This window comes from Lithobates pipiens, unplaced genomic scaffold (genome assembly GCF_037356315.1).
Source record: "Lithobates pipiens isolate NorthernLeopardFrog02 unplaced genomic scaffold, aLitPip1_a1.2 Scaffold_22, whole genome shotgun sequence".
Lineage (NCBI taxonomy): Eukaryota > Metazoa > Chordata > Amphibia > Anura > Ranidae > Lithobates > Lithobates pipiens.
Window position 1 is genome coordinate 288585109 of NW_027507784.1, and position 6903 is coordinate 288592011.

The window sequence follows — 6903 nt, forward strand, 5'->3', positions numbered from 1 at the left end:
CGGTACAAGGGTAAGGTTGCCGACCTTATCTTGCCATCGCAGAGGGAGCAGAGGATGAGACATCTCCGGGAGGCCTTGCAGAAAGCTCTGTGCAACGCGTTCCCAGAGACTGGGAGGTCACAAACTCCTGGTCCTGGACAACGTGTTGCTGAGGCATCAGTCAGAAGGAGCGGTGGAGAAGGTGGCCGTCTGACTGATGCTTTCAGACAATTTTTTAGTCCGCAGCCCCAAGGTATGATTGGTTCCAGCACCCATCGCCAGCGTCTAATTTACATGGTGCAGGAATACCTAGGGGCAAGGTCAGACTTGGACACCTTTCCCACTGAAAATCCTCTGGCTTACTGGGTCTTGAGGATGGATCACTGGCCAGAGCTTGCACAGTATGCAATTGAGCTACTGGCCTGTCCTGCATCCAGCGTTCTTTCGGAACGCACCTTCAGTGCTGCTGGTGCCTTCGTTACCGATCACAGGGTGCGCCTGTCCACCGAATCAGTTGATCGACTGACCTTCATCAAGATGAATCAGTCTTGGATCACCCACAGCTACCAAGCACCTGAAGCTGATGTAACCGAATAATTTTTTTTGAAATACCACATCCCTTCAAGACTGCCTATGCTGATGCTGAGTGACTGTCCTGTTATGTTGATTGTCTATCCTCTTCCTCCTCCGCTGATATGTTGGAAGAACATTTTTGGTTCTGGGTGATGCCAGCAGCCCAATTTTTCTGCCCCTGTTTAACAGGGGCGTTTAAGTACAATTTTTGATGCAATGCTTTGCAGCAGGGCTAATTCCTGCAATAAAACTAGAGTATATGGCAGAGGTTGCAGTGTGATGGCACCAGTGCCTAAGGCCCAATTTTTCTGCCCCTGTTTAACAGGGGCGTTTAAGTACAATTTTTGATGCAATGCTTTGCAGCAGGGCTAATTCCTGCAATAAAACTACAGTATATGGCAGAGGTTGCAGTGTGATGGCACCAGTGCCTAAGGCCCAATTTTTCTGCCCCTGTTTAACAGGGACATGTAATTACAATTCTTGATATAATATTTCACAGGAGGGCCCCTTCCTGTGCCCACCCAGAGTAACGGTGAGGACTTATAGTGTTGTGGCACCAGCACCACAACCACCAAAGGTAAATTTTTCTACCACTGTTCAACAATGGCATGTAATTACAATTCTTGATATAATCGTTCACAGCAGGGCGCTCCAGCGCCCACCAAGAGTCACTTTGAGGGCTTACAATGTTGTGGCAAAACCAACACCTTGTTCCGCCATTTCTGCAGAGCATATAGGGCAGGCCCCTACTTTCAAACATCCAATTTACAAACATCTCCTACTTGCAAACGGAAGGAGACAACAGCAAGTGAGATGAAAAAAGATGGACGACAAAACAAATTATACAGGGGTGATAACCCTTCCCTATGTTTTCCAAAAAGCTTAAAAATAGTTTTTTTGACTGGAGCTACACTTTAAAAATGTACCAGTTGAAAATTACAAACAGATTCAACTTAACACAACAAACCTACACAGTCCCTGTCTTGTTTGCACCACCTGTATACTGCTGTTCTGAGTATATAGGGCCTGGGGGCCACAGACATTTCCTTTTTTTAATATGGGTACGGGGTTCCCCTTAATATGCGTACAAGACCCAAATAGACTGGTAATGGGCAGGGAGGGCTACCCATGCCATTTTTCTGAATGATTTTCAACCATATTGCAGGAACCAGATATAACATTAAAACCGCAAGCAGTTTTAAATGGTGTTATTTCCGTTTAATGTCATTTTGTGCAGGGACTGTTCTAAACACGGGAAACACGTGGCACTTCACAGGCATACTACAGACACCCCCTACGCACCATATTTAAAGGAATATTTCATTTTTTTTTTTCACTTTAATCGTCATTAAAATCAGTGTTCCCGCCAAAACGGCCGCTTTTAAAACTTTTTATTGCATTGACCCATGTCCCCTGAGGCAGGAGTCAGGTCCCCAAACCCTTTTTAGGACAGTATCTTGCATATCAGCCGTTAAAATTAGCACTTTCCATTTCGAACGTTCGAGTCCCATAGACTTCAATGGGGTTCTAACGTTCGTTACGAACGCGGGGTCCGTTCGAAAGTTCTGGTGCGAACCGAACCGGGGGGTGTTCGGCTCATCCCTATTGCTGATATCTTCTTCTCTTTTTTTCTTATTTCAAATCTCCTGCTCCTGGAGATTCCGGAAAGGGGTGGTGCTGCTGCGGATATGGGCGGGGCTTCAGCGGCAGGTCAGCTCTTCCTGTCGGCCGCACGGGCTCCTGGGATGTTTTTTTTTATTTCCCAGGAGTCTGTGCGGCGCCTTGAGTTGTTGTCAGCGCTCGTTTTTTTTCATCTGCGCATGTGCGAGATCGGCAATTGAACGGGCGCTACATGCTGGGACATCAGCAGCACAGTGTCCCGGAAGAGAATGCCTGTGGGATTCACATGCCCACAGGCAAGATGGAAACGTTTTTATAAAGTCTTTTCAATATGGAAAAACGGCAGCAGGACACTTAGAAAAAAGCAAAAGTAAGTTAAACAATTATAAAACGTACTCCTTGGCATTTCCCACCCCAAAAAAAAAAAAAAACGGCGGTGGAAACCCGCTTTAAGGGCTACAGCGGGAGGGGCTGAGATCCCCCTTTGATGTCAGCCTGGGAGGTCACGTGACCACTGTGCCATCCGCTGATCTCCTCTTGCTGTTGTCCTTAGATCAGGGGAGGAGAGTGGCTGGAGGGTGAGAGAGTGACCGAACAGAAACAATCTGAAATTAAGTATTTAGAGGCATAATTTTATACAAACATTTACACTATGTAGTATAGCTTGGTAGAACAGAGGGGCTGGCAGTAATTTTTCTTTGACTTTACTGCCAGCTACTAATAGTGGCAGGAGGGTAGGGGCATGGAAGAGATTGCTCACACACAGGAGCTGACAGGCAGGGAGGGAGAGAGGGGCCAGAGTGGGAGAGAGGAGAGCAGTGGGATGATGGAGGCATGTAAACTGACAACGGTATCATGGATCAGCGCCCATGATTACCGTGGTTTGTTTACATAGGGGGACACAGGAACAGGCATGAACAACCAGGTTTTTTTACAGCATAGAAAGGCACTGATTAGACAGCACAACATTATGCTGTTTAGCCTGCTATAAGGAAATGGGATTAATTTTTTTTTTTTTTTTTTTTTAGGGGTACAAATTCTTTAAGAAGTCTGAAGTGCCTCCTCTCCCCGTGCTGCAAATCTGACAACAGCTTGGAAGGAGACAGATCCATCAAAACTGCAACTTGTCTTGGATCACAGCACTTAGGCAATAGGAATACAGAGAGACAGGAGGCTCAATACCCCCTCGCAGTCCTCTTGTCTCAGGAAAATGTTCTGAGCCAGGACACTCTGCGGTTATGATGCATGCATCCATCTCCTTCCAAGTTGTTGTAAGATTTGCCAATTGCCACGCGGGGAAGGGGGAAGGTCAAACTTTATAACAATATTTATTGTACTTTGTCCCATGGGTGCAGAACAATGTAATAAAATTGTAATGATGCTTATTATTTAATACAGATTAGCCCCCAACTTGTGACTGGACATGGAAGAAGCATCAATGAAATCTAATCCCTCTACTCCTGTTCTATTCCTTGTCAGCATATGTGTACTATGACACTCCCAATTGGCTTCAGCCTGAGCGCTACTGTATAAGGGATTACATGTGCCTGATACTAAGTGAAATTTAGGAACTTACACTAGTTGCATTTAAAACAATTGTATTATTTTTAAATGTATTAAAATTGTATCTTTTAAATAAGGTTCACACATATGTGGTGTAGGAAACGCAGCGATTCCTGTGTGTTTCCTGCACCGCATTGCCATCGCCGGTGAGGGTGTCAATACAAAGTTAATGACACCCTAAACACCTTGCGAATGCAGTGCGGTTTGCCTGCACTGGATAACATGGTACAAAGCGACCATGCAATCCGTTTATGGCTGCGGCTCCAATAAAGGTGCCTACTTCTTCGGTGCGATACAGTGCAATTTGAACTTTTTTAGCTGAAATTGCACTGAGTTCCATGTGAATTGCACAGGAATGCGGTGCGGTTCCTGTGTGATTCACATGCGGGTTATAGTATTAACTGAGGCTATGTGTTTTTTTCCTATACCCCTGAAATTCAGCTTTTAGTCTGGCTTCACATATATGCAAATTGGATGCAGTTTTCCTGTATCCAATTCGCATGACAGGCGAGTATGACCAGCCAGACGGACATATCCATAGAAAAAGTACACTTTTTTTGTTTTTAAAATATTCAAAAGCTCATAGATAGTAACACAGGCTGAATTTACATAAAGCAAGTCAAAATCTGATTTGGAAAAAAGCTTGGCTCACCTCTACATTTCATATAGAATTTATAAAGTCAAGGATGGTGTACAACACGGAGATTCATTCATGTCATTGATTTTACTTCAACAGGCTTTTTCCATGGAAGCTTTTATATCACAGCTGCTCCCAGGAGTAAATCAATAATTTTCCTAATGAATATCAGGCCATTGTAGAATTGCTGAGACAGTGAATAGTGCCAGGGGAGCTCTGTCCAATTCTGGGTATAAAGCTAGCTCAGCCTTGTTTTCCCACTTAATTAGAAAGGTCAGCTAACATACGCTAATTGTACAAAACAATTGGTGGCAGTCTTCTTGGAACCAGCTTTCATATTTGTTTTCATTGTAACTAATTGTTTATTAATTGCATGCATTATGTAAGTTAAGCCTCATGCACATGGGTTCCTGGGGTTATACAATGTAAACTTCTGATGTATTTATGCACCAAAAGACACATTTTGCATACAGCTGCTCATACAAATCAATTGCTGTTCATACGTATTCAACGGTACTTGCATAAACATACCGACATACGACTGACAATCCAAGCAGACTGAGCAATATCTGGTCATGTGATCGCTTACTTTTGGGCTTACAGCCAACGTGGGACAGCTGCAGCAAAACATCAATGCTGAAACATAAAGGTGAGTATAGCTTTAGTTCTTTTACAAACCCATACTTCTCCTTTAACTTCCTTTACTGTCTCCGGTGTTATGCTGCGTACACACGATCGGAATTGTCGTCGGAAAAAGCTCTGATGGTTTTCCCGATGGAATTCCGAAGGGATTTCGCTCAAGCTGTCTTGCATATACATGGTCACACCAAATTCCGACTGTCAAGAACGCGGTGACGTACAACACGTACGATGGGACTAGAAAAAGGAAGTTCAATACTCAGTAGTCAATAGCTTCCATCTCCTAGTTGAATCTGAGCATGCGTTTTTGCACGTCGGAATTGCATACACACGATCAGAATTTCCAATAGAAAGTTTTTCCCTCGGAAAAATTTAGCATTTTCTGATGAAAAGCTCTCATCAGTCTTTTTCTGGCCGAAATTCCAATCGTGTGTATGCGGCATAAGAGTCCCATAAGAGTCCCATAAGAGTCCCATATTGGGTGAAAGTTCCTGTCAAGCTGAATGAGTGGCACTGATAAGTGGCACAGTTGGACACTGATAGGTGGGCACTGATGGGCATGGATGGGCACTGATAGGGGTCACTGATGGACACTGATGGGTGGCACTGATGACACTGATGGGTGGGATTGCTGGGCATCACTGAATTAATTTGTTCCATAATGGTGCCAGTCAGTGCCCATTGGTGTACCTGGCCATCCACATGTTATGTGCTTCCCTGGTGGTCCTGGCGGCTTCCCTAGTGGTCCAGTGTGGGCCTCTGAAGGGGGGCTGTGCTAGTAAATCAGCACAGACCCCCCCATCATGGGAGCTGCCGATCAGCTCTCCTCTACTCGCGTCTGTCAGACGTGAGTGAGGAAAAGCAGATCAACGGCTCTTCCTGTTTACATAGTGATCAGACGTGATTCGACGCCGCTGATCACGTGATAAAGAGCCTCCGTCGGAGGCTCTTTACCAAGATCGGTGTAACGGTGTGTCAGACTGGGCACGCGGTGGCTGTTATCCTGCAGGACGTCATATGACGCCCAGTTAGGTTAACTGAACAACTGAACTGAACCCGGCCGTCATTCTGCTATAGGCCCGGCAGGAAGTGGTTAAGGCGGGCCTCTACTTTTAGAGATGGACGTACACTATGTACAATTGCATCATAACTTTTCTTCAGTTAACTCTTGAGTCCCCATGACAATGTACACCTTCTCTGTAACTTGCATTATGGAGGGACATGCTAAGCCTTGTCCACATTCACCCACCCAGCATATCGCTGCTACCTTACTCCCAATAATGGTATCTGGTCCCGCAGCATGGACTCCATGTGTGTACTAAACTTCACTTGACTCTTCCGCACCTGTGTACAGGCTGGGGACCTCTGCTGCATGAGTCCGCTCCCGTTGCTATGGAAGTCAGACAACTCACGGAGAGAGTGCTGACAACAACTCCTTCATGCAAGAGGCTATCCCACCAGTGACAGGCACACGGTTAACGACAGGCTGCATGGTAGACTTCAGTTACCAAGGGTAACCACTTATATCAGCACACTGCACTAATTTTGGTACTATCATCTTAATAGCCCAGTGTGTCTAGTGACCTGAACTACAGACCATGTGCGCCAGTTACTTGCATTACACCCCTTGATTACCTTCAGACTAGGCGGGAAAAAAGTTTCAACGTTTCATAAAGTTTCAAAGCTTTTCTTCGAAAAGTGAAAAATTAACATCTCAAAGTCCAACATACAAGAACAAGATTTTTTCCTACATCCCTGCTCCTAAGAATCAATTTATGAAGAATGCTGGAATTCTGGAATCTTTGATGACACACCCCAGGTCTTGATGACCTTCTACATCACTGGAGTAGCAAGCAACATTCCTTAGCTCTTACTGGGTGCGGATCGACAAT